The sequence below is a fragment of the Rousettus aegyptiacus genome, unplaced genomic scaffold (genome assembly GCF_014176215.1).
Source record: "Rousettus aegyptiacus isolate mRouAeg1 unplaced genomic scaffold, mRouAeg1.p scaffold_m13_p_6, whole genome shotgun sequence".
In the NCBI taxonomy this organism is placed as follows: Eukaryota; Metazoa; Chordata; class Mammalia; order Chiroptera; family Pteropodidae; genus Rousettus; species Rousettus aegyptiacus.
The window spans coordinates 81,585,065-81,609,434 of NW_023416309.1; the positions used below are offsets into that span (position 1 = coordinate 81,585,065).

Below are 24,370 nucleotides of genomic sequence, written 5' to 3' on the forward strand. Positions count from 1 at the left end.
AATAATAGCAGATGTAGAGAGACAGCAAGTTTGGTTTTTCCCATTTGACTACTGAAATTAAAAACAAGTTTACCTGGGAGAATATAGCTGGGTAAAGAGCCCTTCTGTCCCAAAATGATGCTCGTTATATTAGAAACTGCTTTTCATACTACCTATTTCAAATTGACTTCTATTTCCTACATCATATTTTTAATACTATCTACAGTGGATTAATTAGCAAGAGTAAAAAATCGCAAAGAATCTTTTGTTTTTAGGTGTATTCTGATTAAATAATATCCACAACATGATAATCAGGAACTTGTTTTTAAAGCAGAAACGAAACTAAGAGTCTGTTTCTGAGTACTTTCCGTAATATTCTGTATAAGACAGCATGAGGGTTATTTAACGAATAATTCAGAGAAACTGTGGGAAATTTCTATAAAGATGACGTAGGTGACAGCCTAGAAAATTGATTGTGTTTGTCGATGCTGTCTTCGATTAAGGCTAGTTCTTGGAAAGCCTTTTTGTTAATGCTGTGAGCTCCTCCTTAACAATAGGTATGATGTTTGCATTGCTTTCCCTGCTGCTGTTTTTTCTTTCTTGTCTCATTCTGCCTTCCTTTTGAGAACTCATCTGTGACATTTGGTTAGTGATACCTCTTCCCATTTATTGTGCCATAATAAACTCATGGTAATATAACCTTAGAGACAATGTGATGTAATAGACCACAGGCTTTGGAATCTCAAGGATTGTTTAGTCTTAGTTCTGCTATTCACTAGCTATAGGAATTAATCTTTTTTTTTTTTTTAATTAAATCTATTGGGATGAAATTGGTTAACAAAATCTGTAGGTTTCAAGTATACAATTCAGTAATGCTTCATATATGTATTATATATTCACCCAAAGTTAAATTTCCTTCTGTCACCATATATTTGACCCCTCTGCCCCTATCTACCTTCCCGCTCCTGGAATTAATCTTTCTGAGTTTCTGAATTTAACATAAATTGAGGAATTATATCAGTAGGCTTAATGACCATGGGTGGCGAAGATTTGGCAGTGTATAGGAATGGAGATTGAGAAATAGTGGGGAAGAAGTGAAGAAAGGAAAGTAAAAGGTGGGAAATTCCTTTAATCAGATGATCCAGATAGCAAGAATTCCTAAGAACTGGGGTATACAGTATCAAGAAAGTATAGAATTTTGCATTTATTCTTAGTCCTCTGCTTTAACAACCCCGAGTACACAGACATCTCTTCACCTTCCTATTGAAGTCTTTCTCCAACTTTGATTTCAGTTGCTATTTCTAAATTGCCTAAGATAATTTTTTTTTGCAATTGAGATGAGCCATGTTTGTATTCTAACCCTAACCTTTAATACAAACAGTATATTTCAACTTTCCCTATTTTGTTTAATTAAAAGCGAAACAGTGGTGAGAGAGAGATATGTGTCCTTCTCCCCCTTTAAATTCTTATTAGTTTATAACTAGCAAAGATTTCTGGAAAACCTCAAAGCAGAGTGTTTCTTTTTTTTAGGACCAGAACCTGTAAGATTATGTTCCTTATCTGAGGCAATTTAGAAAAGGCCAGGGTAAAGTAGAATGGGCCTGATGCAGATATCTTCTGTGGGATTAAGTCACTGCAATTTCCAGGAAACCTATATAATATGGTGACTTCAGAGTACTGAGGATTCCCAGCTTTACTGCTTATTAGCTGCATAATCTTAAACAAGTTAATTTTTTGAATCTTTCTTGTTAAAAAAAAAAAAAAGAGGGGGAGATGCTTTTAAAAATTCTGTACAGAGTATCTTTGAGAGTTTGTTTCTCAATATGACTGCCAATTTCAGATTTTTAATCCTTTCAGTTTCTTACTTTAACTAGAGCTCTTACTGGCTTCCATTTTCACCTGCTATGAAGCCTTAGCTCCAGGACAGATGAGCACACAGTAGCGCAGAGCAGAGAGAGGCCCTGTCTCTCTACTGTACAAGTCCAGAAGGATATAGTGAGGACCTTGTCTCTATACAGCTGACTTTGTCCAAGAGCACTTGGGTTTGACTTCTTTTGATATCTTGTTTCTGCGCCTTAAACTACTGTGAATTAAAGTGTTTTGAGCTGTGGATTCCAATCTCGTTACAGATAGTCCACAGACATTTCAAACTTAAAATGTCCAGAATGTAATTCAGTGTACCTTCAAATCAACTTCAAACAATAATTTTTCTCAGTAGCACTGCCATTCTTCCCATTCTAGAAAACCAAATCACATAAAATTATTTCCTCTTTCTTTTATCTTCCTCATTATCAGTTACCAAGTTTTAATTTAAGCAGTGAGATCTTGGCAAGTTGTTTTAGTTAGCCCTTTTATTGAAAAGAAGTCATTCTTATTTTCTCAAGAAGGTAGGCCTCGGGAAACACATGAATTAAAGCAGATCCAGCCCAGTTGTGGACAGAGGTAGCTGGCTGTCAGTTCTAGAACTGACTTATGCTCTTTGACTCTCTCTTGGCTTTATGTTCAACTCTACATCATGATTTTTTTTTTCTTTTTGTATCCTTTCTGCTTTAGCCCCAGCTGGTAATTCTTCATTACTTCAGTATTACACACTTCAAATTCCAGAAAGAGAATATGGTTCAGCTTAAAAATATCTCCATTTGGCAAAACCTTTAATGCTAGGTGCTGGCCAGCCAGTAGATTTCTGGCTGCCTCTTAAATCAAGCATATACTCTTAGTACTATTCCTTCATCAGGGGCTGTCCTCAGGTGTGTGTTTTAATTTTGTTTTGTTTTTTAATTGGATTTTAATGGTTTAATATTACTTTTAGGTACCTCGTAAATGTCTTTTGAAATCATTTTTCCCCACTGCCATCAATGAGACTCTCATATTAGCTCTTATCTGTACTAATGCAGTATTGTACTCATACAGCCTAATCCCCAGATAACTACTTCCAGGTCATCTTGACATTGCTTCTGGAGGCAGTTTCCAGGTGCAAATCTAATCTTGTCTCTGAATGTGTTAAATAGAACCATTGACTCCCCATATAAAGTCCGGATTCTGTAATTAGGCATGCAAGTGGCTCCATAATTTTGACCTAATTTAGTTTTGAGTTTTGAATTTTTTCCTGCTATTCCTTCCCACATACTTATGTTCTGATAGTCGTTGGAATGCCATAAATACAAGGGCAGTAGTTACAGCATTGTTTATAGTGGCCAAAAAAAAAAAAAAAATGTAACTTTATTTCAAAAGGGGAATTCTTAAATGTTTATAAGTCTATATTATGAAGTAATATGCTATGTGTTAAAATTTATTTTGCTTGTTACAAGTTATAAAAACAAAACACAAACTTGTGTAAATCAAAAGGAATATCAGTTGGTACATATACCTAAGAAAATGAGTTGGACAAGCTTCTTGCATGACTACATGCAGAGCTTTAAACAGTGTCATCAGGACATCTGTTTTCTCTGTCTCTTGACTCTGCTTGCTTTGGGTTGATTTTATCCTGAGCAGCTCTTCCTAAGCTATGACCAGCTATGGTTTGTGTTCTCCCAGTTTAACAACCACAGTGGAAAAAATTCTTTCCTAGTAGTTACAGCAAAGGCATGAGTCTTATTAGTTTGGCTTAACTCATGTGCCAGTTTCTGAGACAATCACTATGGCAAAGAAGGTAGAATTTGATGGTTGTCTAGGCTTGAAGCTGGAGCTCAATAGTGAAGCCAGCCCTACTCAAATTTCATGAACTTAAAGGAGGGTTACAGGGACAGGATTTCCAAAGGAAAATTGGATTGCCGATGCCAGAATGAGGAAAAATGGGTTCTGAGCAGGCAAAAGTAACAAAGTCCTCTAATGCAGCTTTCAAAAGACCCAAAGGATGTATCTTGTATCTTATCATACAAGATACAAAGTATTATGGGGGTGGGGGATGTACATGTATATAATATATATATTATTATATTGTGAAAATATGTGATTAAGCTATTCACAGTGCTTATCTTGGGAGTAGGATTGGTGGAGGTAGAGGACCAATTATAATATTTCTGATATCTCTGTACTGTTTTACTTATTTCCAAGAGCACATATTATTTTTGTAAGAGTAATTAAAAATATAAAACCTAAAAGTTATAATGCCGAGCTTTCTGCTTAGGAATATTGAATACCTGGCAACTGCTTTTTGGGAGATGGTAGTAGTAATAATAGCTAACATTTACTGAGTGTTTTCTCTGCATCAGACAAACTGTGCATTTTATATAATTTTTCATTGAACCCTCACAATAACCTTCTGAGGTATTATTAGTAACAATGATTGACATATGTCTAAACTGAAATTTAGGGATGTTGTTAGTGATTCCCAAACCTTGTTATCAGAATGACCTGGAGAATTCAAAGAAACATATCCCTGGCCCTACGCTGGTCTGCCAAATTAAAATCTGAGGAGTAGAAACTTATCTGCATATTTAACAGGCACCTCAAGTGATTCATTTACAGTCAATTTATTACCAGAGTTTGTTTGGGAGCCCCACTGGATCACATATTTAACTCATGGTAGCATAACTAGGAAAGAATCAGAATTGGGTTTCAAATCTTAATAACTGCCTTATTAACATGGTTATTATCACTGTGAACATTTTATACCAGGTTTTTGAGTTAAATTAACCTTTGTAGACCAGCCTGAAAATCACCAGCAGTTATGAGATATAATTTTGTAGGGAAGAGTTCTGAATTCTAGGCATCTGATTTACAAGTGACCCTTCAAAACACAAGACAAAGGTTTACTCAAAGTAAGATGATCTTTTCATTGGAGCAGCTGTATTATTCATGACAAAGGTTAGCAGAATAGGCACCTTTTTTGTTTTTACTATAACAACATGGTACTATTACACATTCATGAAATATGGTGACACAAATATGTGTGTTGTTATATAGAGCACTGGAGTTTCTGCTCATTAGATTAGTGCTGTTCTGTTTTTAAAGAAAATAAAATACAAAAGCAACACACATTACTCCTCACCCCCCATCCCCTATCCCTCTCTCTGTCACATACACAGAGGCGTACTTTGGTTAAACATCACCAACATAATTTCCTTTTTTACACCTTTAATGTAAAAATTTTATTTTCAATTCAATTTTGCAAACATTGGTATTTTGCTTTTTTTTTTTTTTAGCATTTATAAGGAAGGAAACCATATTAAGGTAATAATTAGGCTTACACAATCAAAATTTGCAAACAACCAAATTAAGCTAGGATAATGATAATTTCCTAAGCGGTAAATTGAAATTTTATTTTCCTAGCATGCTTGTTGTCATTCAGCAGATGTTAAAGAACTGAAATAGGAATGTAAACAGTTTAAGTTCACTTCAGCCTGAGTGCACACAAGACCACAAAAATATAAATAGAAAAGAAAGTGAATGTTGTCCATTGGATTCATTGTATTGCCATCACATTTCATAGTTGTTGTATTCATGGTCGTGGCTATCTTTGAGGTCATTGCTGTTTACAGGGTTATCTTGGGATTTGAGATTGTCTTAGAATTTGGGTTCATCTTAGAATTCAGGGTTGTTGAGAGATTTGGAGTTGTCTTGGAATTTGGAGTGGTCTGAAAATTCAGATTCACCTTGGGATGCGAGGCTGTCATAGAATCTGTGGTCATGAATGTTAGAGTTGTTCCCAAAGTATTATCAACAGACAGAAAGAACAGGCTGGGTCGTAGCTTGAGCATCATTTTCCTGCTTCAAAATAATTATAGATATTTAATTTAACACTGGATCACAAACAAATTTCAGAACTAGTTTTTTTTTAAAAGAGGAGAAAAATGAAGGAACCTTCTTCCCAGCTCTGGGGAAACACCAACCTTTTATTTAAGAAATTTCATAATTTTTAAGATAGAAGGAAATTTAGACGTGATCAAAATCAACCTCTTCATTTTACAGATGGGCTCAGATGAAGAGCATAATTTGCCTGAGAATGCATATCTAAAAATGACAAGAACTAGAACTTGAGTCCGAGTCTTAGTCTAGTGTTTATAATTATTTTATTTTATTTGAATCGAGTTTATTAAAGGAAATTATATATACGAGCCATGTTTTGGGCAGCAACAAGACAACATGAGTCTCCTCCGTGCCGTGCATTTTGGCGGGCACTAAGGAATTATATAGAACAGGGCAAGATGGGATGGGAATACTGGGGCTTGACTCACCCCAGATGAGGGGAAATGCCTTATCATATTTGTCCAGGGCAGGGGAGTAGTAAATCAGACAGTCCCCGAGGAGATTTACTATAGAAAACAATCTCTATTCTGGCTTGGAACTAGCTGGATCTAGCTCCAGGGTCTGGCAGCAGTCACATCATGGAAGAGAGTCTTCGCCATATCAGAGATGCTGCTTCTTCCTTTTATTTTTTTTTAAATTTTATCATTAGTTTCAAGTATACAATACACTGGTTATACATTTATATGGTTTATGAAATGATCAGCCCGATTGCGTTTTCTCTCCTCTGGCTCTGCACCTAGCCATTACGTTACTGCCGACTGCATCGCCAGTGCTGTGCTCCCATCCCCGTGACCATCTATCAGCTATTAATTTGTACTTCCTTAACTCTTCACCCCTTTCTCACAGCCCTCCGGTGTTTTATTAGATGTGGACTGTGAAGACATAGTATACACATATACCATTTTAAAATTAAGGGTAATTTTCTTTTATCCTGTATTCAAACCTAGGGGCTTTGGCATATTTGAGATAATGTAGTTAGCTCATGTCGAACATGGTTAACTATTCCTTTTTTTTAAAAAAAATAACTTAAGGCTCAAACTTTAATTTTAGAAATCTAAGATATACTAAAAGTTACATTTAATTCCAATATGTAATTGAGAAAATTTCAGTTTAACATTTGGTATTTTTTTCTTTGAAGATTAAGAATTCAGGCTTTCTCCAGTGTCCCATAGGGAATCTTAATTTCTTTCTCACTGTGTGCTATTTAAATATAATTAGTGAAGAAGCCACATTTTCCAAACTTGACCTGCCATTTGCTCTTTGAAAATATCCTACTGAGTGTTTTCTAAACAACTGATGTAAACAGATGAACTTTGGCAGAGATCAAGGAATTCAAGTAAAGTCTTTCTTAAATCTACTTGCTTATTTAAAGAACCCAGTGAATGCCACTTTGTTATTTCTCATGTTACATTAGTAAATTTCTTCACTGAATTGACTAGAGGAATATACTATTTTGCCTGTGATTATCATGAGTTAAAATCAAGTTAGTATAGTAGAGATAGATGTCTATATTTTTTCTAAAGCATCTTATATACATGTTTATAAGGTAGTTTCTGGCCATGGTTATCTTTAAGTATTAAAAAGAATTCAGGAATATAGTTTTCCAGGAGTTTAATTGCTAATAAAGTAACCTATTAGAAAGGTTAAACTTTATTATAAGATTTAGCAAGCACTGGTTCTAAAACTAAATAAGAAAAGGATTACATATGAAAGTGATATTTTCCTACTATGTTAAAAAATGTTTTAATACATTAAACCACTAACATTGAAGCACTTTAAATTCTTAAAGGAATTTTGTCTTTTGAGCACTCCTTTTCTTTGATAACTAGCATACAGGGAAGTTGGGTTTTATTGTACTAATGTTTTTATCACATTTGCTAGCACTCTTTACAAATTTCAGGGCTCTTAACAATGGTGTTGACACAGAAGGAAATTGCTACATAAATGGCAGAAGTACAAGTCAATACATGTTTACCACTTGTTTTACTTTGCTTTGGAGTTTTTCTCCTGAATGAATAGAACCAGTGCTTGCTAAATCTTATTTATTTGATACACGTATAGAACCTCACTTAACTAGAGAAGAGTGTGATCAGACCTAGGAAGTAAATATAAAAAACCTCTTAGCAGCCAGAGTAGATACTATAAATCAGAATTCTAAAATAATGCACAGATAACTATTGATGCTTCAAATACCTCAGTCTCAACTTATTTAAAATTCAGCATTTTCCCCTTCCTGTTCTTCTGCCTAGATGTATTTTGCTCATAATCTCTTTCTCAGTTAATTGCATCATTACCTAGCCAAATGGCTCTACAACCTTGAATTTCTCATTATCTTCTTTTTCTTACTGATTTTAAGCTACCCAGGCCTCTTGATGATAATGAAATAAAATTTAAAATTCTGAACTCTCCAGCACTCAGATGCTCCCAAACAAACAAAAATCATTTGCCATCATCCACACCTTTAAGTATCTCCCACCTCTGTACTTTGTGCAGTCTCTCCCACCCACCCAAAGTACTTCTTCCTCCTTCGCAATTCTGTTCTTTCTTCAAGGTCTAACTCTAATGCCAGCATCTTTGATGCGAGCCTTCCCTAATTCCATTCTTCTGATCAGCCATTTTAGGACTTCGTGTTCCAGAGCACTTAACAGAGTCTGTTTTTACTATAGATGTATCATAAATTTTTTCCTACCATATTCTGTCTTTCTTGTGGTCAGGTACTATCTCTTATTTTTATAATCCCTCTACCTGCTAGCACAGTGAGTACTTGTACAGACAGTACACAATAAACATTGGAATTGATTGAAATATCTTTGTTTCTTCATGTCTGAGGGTTGATACCATTAATAATATCTAAAATAATAAGAGACATTTGTTTTTTTGCAGTTTTCTCTACATCATAAGCATAAATTTGCAAGTCACAGGCCTGAGTTTAAGTTCCATCTCTACTTCTGTTTACTGTTTTGAGAGGATTTCTTCCTTTCTGTAATGTAGATCGTAATGTACATTCATAATGTTCATTCGTAATCTATTACTTATAATTCTGAAAACCAAAATTTTCTGAAAACAGTTTTGTTAAAAAAAAAAAGTTTGGCACCAAAACTTACTTGGCGGAAACACCTGACCTACATTGGTGTGAGGCTTTCATTATTTTTGTTATTACCATCTATATTTATTCCACTTATTTTGGATATTAATATGTCACTGCAGAAATGTTAGCGAGGTTAATTCTGAGGTGCTGTCTCAAATTCCACTGGAATGTTATGTAATACACAACAAGGGTAAGACTTATATTTGAGTTTTTCTTGTTCTTCTGGACACGTCACCATACCACTCCTAACATCCTTATAGATTGGTGGTGCCATGTGGCTGAGATCTGGTCAGTATAATGTAGGTTTCATTTTCAGGCCAGGTGTTTAACTTCTCACCAGTCTTCCATTCTTGCTCTTTTCTGTCAGTACCTGCTAGAAACAGAGGGCTCAGTAGGGGGTACCCTAGAAGGTGGTAGAACTACTGGATGGCATGATATAAGAGAGAAATTAACTTTTATTATCTTAGCCAGTGATATTTTGGGATTGTTTATGACAGAAGTTAGTCTATGCTGACTAATCCAACTATGTGCTGGATAGCTTGCCTTTGCCTCTCCAAATCTACTCTCTCTTCTCCTCCCTGCTTTGTATTCTGAGAAGCTCCCTTGTGTGGATGATCTCATCGGGCTTCTTTCCTCACTGGCTTCCAGTTGGCCCATAGGGAACACAAGCAGGAGGTTGGAGGAAAGAAAGAGAGTAAGGTCAGGTATGTATTCTCTTGGCTCCCTTCCCGAGGTTCTCTGTGAGATGCCGGTAGTTTTGAAGATAGTTTTTGTGCAGCCATGATCTCTGTGTCTGGTTTTTGGTAGCTGCCCTCTGCCCTTATTTCTTCAGGTCTAGTGTCTTGCTATGTTGTAGTTTCCCTAAACCCTTCCCTCTACTTTATGTATAATCTCTAATATCCCAATTTGAGTGGCTACCTATTTCCTGCTGGAAATTTAGCTACTACAAACAGTGTGTACATTGTATCATCTTCTAAACAATTCTGAATTCAGAAATATATTTTGCCCCAAGAGTTTCAGATAAGGAACTGTGGATCTGTGTCAAGGTCATATGTTTAACATAAATGTTAATTACATTTGTATGACATTTAGTAGAGTACCCAACACCTGGTAAGTATTTGATAAATAATAACCATGATTAGTTTAAGAATAGCAACTATGTTAATTTTCTACCTAGGAAATCTAAATTTCTCATCTTTAGAGCTGGAGCTTTGGAACTAGTGAGCAATTTTAAGAACAGTATTTCTTTTTACATACTTACATTGCCTTTAATTGACCTACTGTTTTTTTTTTTTTAGGTGTTTCTAAAACTTTCTACTTACTTTCTTATGTTGATTCTTTCAAAACTCTTTAAGAAAGTAGAGAAAAATGATCTTATTTATAAAATCTTCTGAATGCTCATAAATTTCATATAGCAATTTCTTGAGAATTTCAAGTTGCAGTACCTGGAAACAGGTCCAATTTTCCCTTCCCTAACTTTTCTCTTTGGTCTTTGGGTTTTTGTCTCGTGAAAAGGACACTTGAATCTTTTCTTCAGGGGCAGTTACACAAACACTGTTGGCAATGGAAGCACTTACTGCTTTTTAGAAAACCCTCTGTAAGTACTATGCTAGGTCTGTGCTCATTTTACCTGTGCCTTATAAGTCTCTTAAACTTTTGAAATTTATGTATTTGGTTAGTTCTGAAAGCAGTTCAGGCTTTTAGGATTAAAATTCTTACCGTGCTACTAGTGGTTGTTTACCTATATGTAAAAGCAGAACATTTAAAAACAATTCAGTAGTATGTAGCAGCATGTGGTTTTTTAGTGTGAATTATTACTTTTCAATAAATTATAGTTGACCCTTGAACAACTCAAGGGTTAGCGACACTGACATGCTGTGCAGTCAAAAAGTTGAATATAACTTTGACTCCCCGAAAACTTAACTACAGTTGTCCGTCAGTTCCTGTGGAGGATGCGTTCTAGGACCCCACGTGGATACCAAAATTTCAGAATACTCAAGCCTCTTATACACAATGGTGTAAAACAATGTATTCAGTGAACCCTCTGCCATCTGTGGACTCCCAACCACAGATTGAAAATACTGTTTTATACCCGTGTTTGGTTAAATCTGAAGATGCAAACCATGGATGTAGAGGGCTGACTGTATATTTATTGAAAAAAGTCTGCATATGAATGTACTTACTCAGTTCAAACTCATGTCGTTCAAGGGACAGATAAGTTGTATTTAGAAGCTTCCTGAGAAGGTGGATATGCATCTATGTAGAAACAGGTCATTGTTATGTTAGACTTAAATGTGAGTACTTTCTAGAATCGTACATAAGGACTTTTCTACAATAAAATATCAACCTCTTTATTTTAGAAATTTAATATAGGAAAAGGAACACATTTCCTCTTAGTTGGAAAATACATGTTCTGAGGGCAAATGTCCATCTTTAAGCAAGTTTGTCTTCCTAATGGTATAATACTGTGCGTCTGTAATCTAATTAAATTTGACTCATCATTTACTCTTATTTTTTATTATCAATGAAAAAAAGCAATTTAATTTTAAAGAGACTCCCTTTGCTGTTTCCTTCTCTTGGATAACGGTATCTCCATCAACTTTGAATTTTAAATAGAAATCTTGGTATCAGTCTTCTATCTACTATTAACCACATACATCTGATTAGTCATTATGTCTTGGTGATTCTGCTTCCAAAATTTTTTATACTTTATCCTAATATTACAGACTCAGCTTGTAGCTTCAGCAATTGTCTAAGCTGAGGTTAGCAAACTTTTTTGCAAATGATCACATAGTAAATATTTTAGGCTTACAAGCCATATAAAGTTTTCTTTTCTCTCTTTTTTTTTTTTAAACCATTCTATTAAAATGTGAGAATCATTTTTAACTTTCAGGCCATACAAAACAGACTACACAGAGCATGCAGGCAGGATATCACCAGTGGACCATAGTTCGTTGATCTCTGGTCTTGGCTATTGCAGCAGCTTCCTAATTGGATTCTCACCAGTATTTTGCCCCATCCCCACAGTTTTCCGTATTATTGCCAGAATGATCTCTCTAAAATATGACCATGTCACTTCCAAATAAAACCTTTTATGTGCTCCTATTAGCTAAGTTTTCATACTTAAGGCATTCTTATACTGCCTTTTGGACTTTTGCCATTTCTTCATAACATCTATACTGTTATTTCCTCAATATTTTATTAACTTTTTTTCTTAAAGGAAAATTTATACTGTAAATAGAAAATCAGTACTGATTGCCATAACTAGAAAACCAGTAAACAAAAGATAATCATAAAAAGAAATAGAGAATTATTAAATGCCTATTTCATATACCACTCCATCACATAGGTACCACACTTGAAAAAACCATTAGCTTATAGGATAAAGCCTTATCTTATAAGGCTTATATTCCTTAGCATCTTATGAGTCTCTTCGTAATCTTTTATACTGTTCACATTAGTCACAAGATTGCTGAATTAAAGCAGATTGAAAGTCATTTTTGTAAGAGACCAGATGTGGGCCTTGTTCCGGAAACCTGATGATGCATTGTAAGCCTCATGCTTTCTGGGCTGTTCTCAGGAAAGTTGTGTTCATAATACATTGCTGAGGATATGCATAGGGCAGTTGTCAAGAAGACTTTAGGAGCTGGCAAAGCCACAAATTCTGGCCAGAAAGCTCAGAATGCCAAATGAGCATTCTGTACATTACCTTCACTGTGGTAGTTGAAAAAACTCTAAAACCATTTGTCTCAATCAGTCATTTAAGTTTAATAATAATAGAAGCCTAGTTATCACAGTGTGTAGTAACATTTTAGAAGGATGCTCCAAACTTTATTTTACATGCCTCACCTTTGCTTCAGCAACACTGACCATCTCACCATTCCCCTGCTCTGCCATGCCCTGGTATTGTGGCACGCCTCTGTGCTTTTGCATAGGCTTATCATCAATTTTGGGTGCCTTTCCTTCAACTTCCTACTTTTGAGTCAAGGCCCATCTTAGTAATCTGAATGACTGCTTTAGGCAAATTTAGGAAAAAACACCTCTTTTTGCGATACAGTCCATACATTATAAAATTCGTCCTTTAAAGTGTACTATTTAGTGGTTTTTAGTATATTCACAGAGTTGTGCAGTCATCGCTATCTAATTTTAAACATTTCATCACCTCAAAAACAAACCCCATACGCGTTAGCAGCCATTCACCATTCTTCCTCCCCCAGTTCCTGGCAACCACTAATCTACTTACGGTCCCTGTGGATTTGCCTCTTCTGGACATTTCTTATTAATGGAGTCATACAATATGTGCTCTTTTGTGACCAGCTTCTTGTACTTTACATAATATTTTCAAGGTTCATGGATGTTTTAGCAGCAGTACTTTATCTCTTTTCATAGCTAAATAATTAATATTACATCGTATGGCTATACTACATTTTGTTTATCCATTCATCTGCTAATGGATATTATTTCCCTTTTTGGTTTTTATGAATAATGCAGCTGTGAACATTCATGTACAAGTTTTTGTGTGAATAAGTTTATTTGCTTAGTTATGTATCTTAGGAGTGGAATTGCTGAGTCGTATGGTAACTCGATGTTTAATCTTATGAGGAACTGCCAAACTTTTCCAAAGCAGCTTTATCATTTTACATTCCCACTAGCAGTGTATTAGAGTTCTGGTTTCTCCACATCCTCACCCAACAACTACTCTTGTCTATCTTTTTAGACAAATGTTGATAAATACCTCTTTACTAAACCATTACCAGTCTTATTACTATTTGACAGTGACCATGTTGGAATATCTTTTTCTTTTTTTAAATCGTGTTATAATTGACATATAATGTTTTATTGGTTTCAAGTGTACAACATAATGATTTGACATTTGTATATGTTGAAGAATGATCACAATAAGTCCAGGTAACATCCACCACCACACAGTTATAAATTTTTTTTTTCCCACGATGACAACTTTAAAGATTTACCATCTTAGCAACTTTCAAATATACAATACAGTGTAGTTAACTGTAGTCATCACACTATCACATCCCAAAGACTTATTTATTTTATAATGAGAAATTCATACCTCTTGACCACCTTTGTCCACTGCCCCCACCCTCCCCCCTTACCCCCACTCCCCATCACCACCACCACTACACTCTGGCAACTACCAATCTGTTTTCTTTCTCTATGAGTTCTATTTTTTGGCTTTTGGAGTTTTTTTAGATTCCACATATAAGTGAGATCATACAGTATTTCTCTTTCTCTGTTTGATTTATTTCACTTAGCATAATGCCCTCAAAGTCCATCCATGTTGTTGCAAATGGCAAGACTTTCTTCTTTTATGGCCGAATAATATTCTGTTGCAGCTGTGTACCACATTTTTTTTATCCATTCATACACTGATGAACACTTAGTTTGCTTCCACGTCTTGGCTTTTAAAGTAATGCTGCAGTGAACATGGGGGTTCACAGAATATAATTCGTCTTTTCACCTGTTGGACTTTTAGCTCCTAGGTCTTAGGATGTCTTCATGTGGATACACAGAGAATCATAGAGTATGTGACATTTCATAGAATACTTATTAAGTAAACCGAGCTTTTGTTTTATATATGTAATCATTTTGTGATAGTGTTAAAACTAATCACCACTTTTAGTTATAGACACACATAACTAGTTGGAAGGAAGATTTGATTCAATAAGAGTTATTAGAATTGGAGTTCTGAATTGGGTTAAAAAATTTCTTGAGTGGTTTTATTTTCTGTGATGCTTAGTTTATAGAAGTTTAGTGGCCTTGCGTGTTAGGATTTGGTTTACTCATCAAAGATAATACAGTGATTGATACATACTGAAAAATCTGGTGGCGATGGCTTTACATGTACTGTAGTAAAAGACAGTAAGTGGCCGCAGTCCCATCTATTACTATATTACTATGGATAAACAGTTTTTTTTAATCAGCTGTGGTTCACGGCTTTCAGTATAAGTGTATAATCCTTGAAAAGAAATAATTCTGAGATATACTTATGAGGTTTGGTTATATAAAACAACATAGAAAAATTCTAAAACAAGCATTTAAGAATAAATGCATCCAAGTGCATATTGTTCCCTTCTGAAGAGTCGCTGTTAGAGGTGATGTACCTACTTCAAATTCTGCTGCCTTTGAGCACAACATTATAGGGAAATAAGTTTTTGAAAGTACTGTCCAATAAAGCATCTTCTTTTTAAGCATGGTAGGAAAATTTTTATACTTGAAATTTTTTGACAAGGCAAAATGTTGAGTTTAATAATACTATTTTTTGTTTAAAATGAGTTTTTTCTTGAGTGAGTTATTAGTTGGCCCTTAGTAATATTTGAAAGGAGGGACCCCGAATATGTTTTCAGTAATGACATCTTCATTGGAATAAGAGTCTAATGACTCAAACATGACTGCTTTGAAGAAAAATACAGAAATTTAGATATATTGTGGTGCGACATTTATGTTTAAGGTTAAAATCAGTTTATAGTCAACTCATTGTTAATATATAAATATGCTTTACTGGTTTCAGGTAACTTCTTGATCCTTTGGTTAATTTTAACATGTTTTAAAGATACTTTAGCTTTTAAAATATGTCTCTAACTTCATTCACATTTAATGTCCTGCAGTGTTTGTTGTTGTTGTTGTTTTAACATAATGTCAGGATAAGAGACCTAATACTTCATCCATGTATACTTTGTTAAAGCAAGGAAAATTTTATATCATCATTGTAGAAAAGCCATACCATGTGGAACTATTAGAGCCTTTAAATAGATGAAATAATTTTTAAACATTTATTTGCTTTCTTTAATTATTTGCCATTGATGTGAGAAAATACGGCAGAGTTGCTGATGTTTAAGTACTAGAACTGGTAAATGGATGTGGCTGTGAGCCAGTTACTCTTATACTATACAGTATCTCAGATGCAACAGTGGTTGCTGAGGCTTTGGTTGGCAAACAAGGGCCTTCCTAGTGGTTATTGTGGTATGTGGCATCCTTGTTTTCCCTTAGCAATGTTTTTTTAATTTCTCGATGAAAAACCATTAAATCTTACATTATTTTCTGTTGAGGCAAGCATTTGACATGCATTTGAACTCAGCCTTCCAGAGTGTTCAGTTTGTTTGAACTGTGACTATGGGCAACAAAATAACAAAGTGAAAAACAACATTTTCTGATATTGAGTATTTTGTCAGATTTATTTGATATTTGGCCTCAAGATACCCATGCGAAATATTCAGATATCTGATTTTTTGCTGATAAATCATATTTCTCATGGGATAAATAACAAACCCTAAGCTATAACTAAAGTATAACCAAAGAGGGCAGACACATGGAGATACTGTACCACTATGGGTTCAGTCATTTTCATTTCCAATCATGTTAATCATCTAAGAATCTCTTATACAGGGATGGGCAATAATCTTTAACCCATTTCACATTTAGAAAAAAGAGTGCTGCTCACTACCAGCATTAATTTAATTTTGCATAAACATGCTCTTTGAGGCTGAAGCAAATCTGACTGGTTTTCAATGTGAAAATAAAATATGAAAACTGTTCTCGGAGTTATTTCTAAACAGAACTTGTCTTAATCCTAATGTAACAGAAACCTGTACATAAATTTGATTTATCAGTTGAATCTTCGACTAACAACTGTTTGAGAATGATGTTAACATCATACATAAGAATACTGTTTTCTAGGATTTGACATTTTCAGTGATCTAGAATTACTATATTTTGTAATGGAAATACCACCACTAAAAATAAAATGCTATAAATAGAACAATGTCATTTGTTTCCAAAGACTATCAATATACTAGAGCAGAGGGAAAATAATAATAAAAGTGAGATATGTCGTGGCAAAGTTAGAGCTGTCATCCACGAGTTATCTCAGGGTAAGCGCTGCAGCAGCAGGCACCGCCAGCGAGTATTCTTGAGGCAAACAGAAAATGGGTTACAATATTTATGTAGCATCTACAAAGTGCTTTAATATACATAATTTAATGTATTCTTTAAAATACCAATATAGAATACATGTTCTTAACTATGTACATTTTTGCCAGAGGACACCTCTAATCACTTGCACAAGATAACACAGGTTATAGGTAACAAAACCTTATTTCATGCTCTGCTTAACCTCATTGTACTTTAAATATACTTAGAATTATTTTGATCAGAAAAAAACTATACAGTTTTGCTGTGTTTATTATGTGTTTGTGTATGTTTAATTTTTGTGCTTTGATCTCATCAGTAATTTCCAACAAATTCATACTATCATTTGGGCCACAATTTATGGAAAAGATAAATGGATATATATAAAAAGAGAGAGAGAAACAGAGAGAGAGTGAGCGAGCGCACATGTGCAAGTGTTCTAACTGGTTCCTAAACATGTTAAACAGAGTTGGGGCTGTGAAACAAAAATGGCATTTCTTAAAAGTTGAGCTTCTTAAAAATCTCACTTTGTACCACAGTTTTTTAAAGTGTGAAGCAAACTAATCTGTTTAACACATTATTAACACCTTGATGGCATTTGTTTCTGTTTCCCTGACTGATTTCTGTTGAGCAATCTACTTGCACTAAATTATTCATAGGTATCAGAATTAACCTTTCTCTGGAATTGTTCCAAAGGTAACTCCCCACTGCCCACAACTAATTTTTTATTAACAAATACCAGCCTACCCAAATCCTCGTTCCTTCTTTTCTGTGATCTCTCTCTTCTCTGTACTATGAAGTTATGACTGACCTAATAAAAGAAACTTAGACTCTAGAATAAAACTTGGAAGTTTGACTCAATCTGTCTGAGGTAGATCATTGTTAGCTCACCAATCACATCTTTGATCTGTATTAATTCTTTTCTTTATAAATTCAGATCAATATGGTCAAAAAAACTAAACTTCTGGGAGAAAGTGATATCTAAAATGAAATTGAAAGGATGAATAAGGGTTTGCCAGGGGAAGAAGAGGAAGAGGAGTAGACATGCAGCATCTTTGAAAGCCTGGTGGGAAGAGAGAGCATGGTGAATTAGAGGGACAGAAAGGTGTTTCGTTTGAACTAAACAGTATGAGGGAGCATGAAAATTTTAAGGTGAAGCAAGGCCTGATCATAGAGTAAGCCATATTAAGAGTTTAGGTTTTATTCTGAGACATGGGAAATTATTGAAGGTTTTGTTGTTGTTGTTGTTGTTTTTGTTGTTTCGGGGGGAGGGCATTGTTTTGCTTTTAAAGGAGAGAAAAGAGCTTGTTTGGTTAAATTTGCTGGGGAACAATCCTGACAGCAATGGGCATGTAAAGCTAAAGTAAGCTAATACAATATAGATATGCTTCCAAGAATTCTGATAGTGCTATTCTATCTCTGATTATTACTTCATGAGACCCTCTGTTTTCTTTCTTTTGTTTTCTTCCTTCCTTCCTTCCTTCCTTCCTTCCTTCCTTCCTTCCTTCCTTCCTTCCTTCCTTCCTTCCTTCCTTCCTCTCTCTCTCTCTCTCTCTCTCTTTCTTTCTTTTTCTTTCCTTCCTTCCTTCCTTCCTTCCTTCCTTCCTTCCTTCCTTCCTTCCTTCCTTCCTTTTTTTAATTTTTAAAATTATTTTGTATTTATACTTCTTCATCTCTTCACCTTTTTCACCTAAACCCCCAGCTCCCCTCCCCTCTGGCAATCACCAGTTTGTTTTCTGTGAGTCTTTTTGTTTAGTTTGTTCATTTCTTTTGTTCCTTGGGTTTCACATATAAGTGAAATCGTATGGTATTTATCTCTCTCTGACGTATTTCACTCAGCATAATACCCTCTAGTCCATCTATGTTGTTGCAAATGGTAAGATTTCAGTTTTTGAATGGCCGAGTAATATTCCATATATGTACCATAATTTCTTTATCCAGTCGTCCATTGATGGGCACCTAGGTTACTTCCATATCTTGGCTATTGTGAATAATACTGCTGTGAACATAGGGGTGCATAGATCTTTATGAACTAGTGTTTTGGTTTTCTTGGATAAATACCCAGAAGTGCAATTGCTGGGTCAAAGATAGTTCTATTTTTGATTTTTTGAGGAACCTCTACTGTTTTCCATAGTGACTATACCAATTTGCAACCCCACCACCAGTGTATGAGGGTGACATTTTCTCCATATTCTCACCAATATTTGTTGTTGTTTTTTCTTTTTTTTCTTTTTTTTCTTTCTTTCTTTCTTTTTTTTTTTTTTTGATTGGTGATAACCAATCTGACAGGTGCGAGATGATATATCATTATGGTTTTAATTTGCATTTCTCTGATGATTAGTGACCATGAGCATCTATCTTTTCATATGTCTTTTGGCCAATCTGTATGTCCTCTTTGGATAAATACCTATTCAGGTCTTCAGCCCATTTTTTAATTGGATTGTTTGTGTTTTTTTGTTGTTGAGTTGTTTGAGTTCTTTATAAATTTTGAATACTAACTCCTTGTCAGATATATGATCAGCATATGTCTTCTTCCATTCAGTTGGATATCTTTTCATTTTGTTGATGATTTCCTTTGACCCTCTAGTTTCTTGACTACTCCTACCTGTTCATAGTTCATTTTATATCTCATTTTCTTGTTTTCCTACTCAACCTAAATTTCTTGGACTGCTGTTCCAGTAGAACAGCTGTTTCTTAGATCTCTTGGATTTTTCAAGGACAAAGCAGGTAGTAAAATAAAACATACTTGCTATATAGTATTAACATTTTGTCATATTTCCCTTTCTTTATACAGTTCTACAATATTTTTGCTTATATCCTATAATTTTTGCTTTTCTTTCTAATATTTACATTTTCCATATTTCCAGCTTTAATAATTTTATTGGACACAATGTTCTTGTCAGTGGAGCATCATTTACTTAACCAATTTCCCAATGGTAGATACTTAGCATTGTTCATTTTCCTTGCTTTTGGAAAGAATGCTGTGATTTACCTAGAATTTACTACATTAAAGGGTCAAATACTTTAGGTTTTCAATCATTGCTGTGTTGCCCCTTTCCACCATAGCTGATGTAATTAATTAAGAGTATGCAGATTATATTAACCTACTGAATGAGAAGTCACCAGCCACCCACATAAGGTCATCAGGTAGTTCCCTTAGCATCCCAGTTCCCACTTTGGGAAACCTGGGATCTTTTTTATTGAAGGCCCATTTTCAGTACACTCACACAAAGAAAGTAAAGTCCCATAAAGTCACAAGATGTATTACTTACAAATCCCAGGATTGTGCTGGGGTTAGGGCAATTATCTGTCCCAGGTCACAAGTGAGTGGAGGAGCAAGCACCTGTTATAAGGTGGTTGGTTGTAGACTCAACTCTAAGTGTTTATTTTAAAAGGTATCCCAGGAAAAGCAAAGTGGGAGCTTCTGGTGGGAATCCTAAATTTGGGTCCTTATTTAAATGTCCAGATTGTGTATATACAGGGTCGTCATACTACGAAATGCCTAAGAGTGGCTGTTTTCTCATCACAGTTGCCAGGTGCCGTCCAAAAGAGTTACCAGTACGTAAATGTGGCTACCTTCTCCAGCATTGATTTTTTTATTACTTTTTAAAAATTGCTTGCTGATTTAATGAGAATGGCATCACATTTTATTTCTGAGTTGTCATGTGGTTGACCATATTCTTATATAATCATCAGTCGCCATGCTTCCTGTCTTTTTAACATTCTGTTCGTGTCTTTTGCCCACTTGTCCATTGGGAATCTAAATGTTTCTTATTTTTGTGAGCTTTGATTAACAATCTCCTTTATGGTATTCTCTTTGAGTATTTTTGTCAAGCTCATTTCAGCATAAAGAAATTTGAGGGTTTTGTATAGGGAAATGTATTGATGATTTCTTTGTGTATTTTTTCTTTTTCTCATTAGGAAAAAAATACCTTCCACCCAAAAATGTATAAGTGTTTTCAAATCCTTCTGTTGGGTTTAAGACTTTCTTTTTTAATGTTATCTTTTTTAGTTTGCTACGTAGGCATAGCACATGGTGTGAGTGTTAAATGCAACTATTTTCCAATTTTCTCAGTATTGTTATTGAATCTTTCCCTTCCTCTTTGATTTGTGATCTTTTTTCCTGCTAAAGTTAATGTTTGAGAACTTACTGTGAGGTAAGCACTGTTGTGTAGCACTAAGCATTTTCTATCATATCTTAGTTTTCCCCACAACAACCCTGTGAGGAATTGGAGTTACAAAGAATTCATACGTGTACTATGCTCTAATTGTGCTACCATTTCTATATTTGGTTATCTTCCTTTCTATTTTTTTATGCCACTACCATTCTGTCTTGTTTTCCTTTCAAGAAAAAGGTACCTCTACTATTTCTTCCTTTTCCCTCTTCTTACCTGTTTATTTTTCCAGATGAACTTGAGTGTTTTATGCCATGTTCCAAAAAGAATCTGATTAGAATGTTTGTTAGAGTTGGCTTAATCCATGAATTATACTGGAAATATCAAAGTTTATCTCCTGTACTTAGCCTTGGTGCCTAAATAAATATTGGGTTAAAGAGTAATGAATGGAGAGACCTTTGTTTATCGTTTCTATCAAGTCTCGATTTATTTCTCTCATTGTGTTTTAGCTTTTCCCCATTGGGTCCTACACATTTCATATGAATGGTATTTCTTGGCATTGCATATTTTGGTTTATTGTTTTTGTTATGAATGGTATCTTTTTTCTGTGATTTTCTATTTTTGCTACCATATGAGAAAAACCATAATGTTTCCATATTTATTTTATTTAAAGTTATTCTTCTGAAGGTATTCCTGAGGAAGCCTTTAGATACACAGTTTTTTCACCTGTTAATAATAATTATTTTGTTTCTTATTTTCCTATTGTTTTTGTTTTTTGTTGTTGTTGTTGTTCTAAAATTTCCCAGCTGTTAAAAAGATTGATGGTAATGAGTATCATTGTTTGAGTCTTACTTTAATAGACTTTAACTTTTTGCTTTTAAGCGTAAGTTTGCAATACATGGTATCATTCCTTATCCAGTTCTTAAAATGTACTTCACATGGAATACTATTAATAAAAGATTATAGGTTGACTTTCATCTGACAGTTTTCGTGTCAGTTAAAGGAATTTCCTATTGCTTCGGGGAATTTTTATGGAAGATTATTGAATAGTACATATTTGTAATCTTTTAAGTTAGCCATAGAAGACATCTTCTCATTCTGCCGTGATAAGTAAATGTTTTTCTGATTTTCTTCTGGGTCCCTATTTCACTAATATCTGAACCTGAATTCTAGAGGGTGGAAGAGCAGGACTGAAGCAAATACATTCTTTCATTCTCTTTCTCTAAGGGTATAGATGGAGCTTGGGTGTTTTCATATATGGGAATTTCTCAAAGCACTGGGCCTAGACACACACGTGCAATAAATAGCGATCTTGACAACACCGGCAGCCGTAATGCTGCGTATAGAATGTGGGGGCCAGGAGACCATTGATAAGCCTTCACGTGAATTATTCCATTTAATCCTCAGAATAAAAGCACTAGGACAAGTCTTTTTAGCCCATTTTATGGTTGAGGAAACTGGAACTTAGAGCGGTGGTAACTTGTCCAGGCTTGTATAGCTGAGAAGTGTCGGAGGCAAGATTGAAGCCCAGAACCTTTGACACCAGCACACACTATTGCTTTATCCCTTATTGCATTTGCGTTATGTTTTTGCTCTTATTTGGATCTTCTTGACTAGTGAGAAACAAAAGTTATTTTTAAAATAGAACCCTTAGAGATGTATGTATATATTTGTATCGTGTAAGTTTGAGAGATAGATGCTGAGGACTAGTGCATTTTGAAATGCTTATGAAGCTCAGTAATATAGTAGCTCTTGTTTTAGTGGCAAATAATGAGCCCCCCATTAATAATGCTAAGAATACAATTTCCTTAGAAGGAAGTATTTTCTAATTACTTTAAGGCTGGATAATACTTGTTTCTGAGGACTTAGAGTCTGTGGAGTTTTCTGAGGACTTAGAGTCTGTGTAGTTGACATGGACTGTATTTGTAAATTTACTGTTTTTCATCTGCATTTTGCAGATATGTCAGTAAGATTAGCATAATCTGTAGCTGCTGCCTATTAATGCCTTAATCCATAATTCCACTTTCTTGTCACTTGTTCCCATAGGATTTCTAAAACATTGCAGTTTCGATAACCCTTGGAGTGAAAGACATTACCTCTTAGAAACCCACTTTTTGTGAAACTCAGTATATGTATTTTTTAAAACAAGATGCAAGTGCGTGGTAGAGTAGAAAATATCTAAGCAGTTAGTCTCTATCATCAATGGCGAAGATTCTAGGTCAATGATTGGGAGGTGGGAACAGTTTTCCCATTTAGGGGATTATTTCAAATAACCCCTTTTCTTCATGGTGAAATTCCCTGACATAGTGAGCCAATTAGGTTTGCTGGGGCAGAAAAATGTTCAAGAGCCACTGTACTAGTCAGCATAGGAGATGAATTGCTTTATTGAAGCTTAACAGTAATTTTTCCATAAACCTGGTACTTAAAAGAGAAAACAAAACAAAACAAGAAACAGCGCATGTGAAGGTTATTTCTTTCTGAATAGAAATGTTCCCAAACCTAGAAAGAAGTCTATCTTAATTTTAAAATTTCTTAGGAAGGAGCATAAAAATTTCTTTCTCTACTCTTATTCCAACTCTAGGAATGCTCGAAATAGATTATTCTTTATGTCTCACATATTAAACACCTCATTTGTGGCTCACCCATTTCAAATATGCTATCTTGCATTTTAATCTAGCCTTGTTTCAGGGCTTCTTTTTCTGACTCTTGGATGTTACTTATGTTTGTCTCTAATCCAAAGGTGGCTTACTTTTATGTTTGTAGAAAATTCTTGATTTTTTCTAGTTGGAGACCAAGTTTAATTAGGAGTGTCAAGATTTGCCTCATGCCCAGACCTAGTCCTGTTGTCTGTTTTATTGGGTCCATCACCTGTAGCACCAAATGAATCTCATCCTTTTTTTCTTCTTTCATCTTCCTCTCTATCCCTCCCTCCCTCATTACTGCCCGTGTATGTTAGACCACTATGATTTTATCCTGAAACTAGTCTTATTTTTAATTTAGTTAATTGGATTCTAATTTCTGATGTGTAAAAGACAAATTTTCCTTTCCTGCACATAGAAGGCTTTTAATTTTGTGAATATTTAAATTTTCCATCAATAAATGGTTGGTTTAACGTGCACTAAAACTGTTCTTTTACGTAGCTTTACCCCGAAGCTTTTTATTGTGTTTTTAATACTTTTCTTAAATGCAAAAAACAAAACCATTAAACTTTCCTAATTAAAATGCAAAGCCTGATGTCTTCTAGCTTTTTGAAGAGCTTTTGTCCATTATATAATCTGTAAAGTAGCCAAGAGTTCCTCAGAAGCAGGACATCATTTAGATTTAAAACAATTATGGCTTGTGTGTAAAATAATGATGTGGCATAACCATTCACGGGGTGGCAACCACTGTTTTACTATAGTGGCAAAATCCTTGGATACCTCTAACATTTCATTTACTATAAGGAGTTAACTACCAAGATACCCTAGAACAAAAATGGTTGGGTCATTTTGATTCTACTAGGTAGATTAAG

The 24,370-nt window shown here is 34.8% G+C and overlaps 1 protein-coding gene across 12 annotated transcripts in view; it reads left to right on the forward strand.

Moving 5' to 3' along the window:
• NF1 (neurofibromin 1) overlaps positions 1–24,370 on the forward strand; it is a 208,471-nt gene that overhangs the window by 119,960 nt on the left and 64,141 nt on the right. The window lies entirely within an intron of this gene.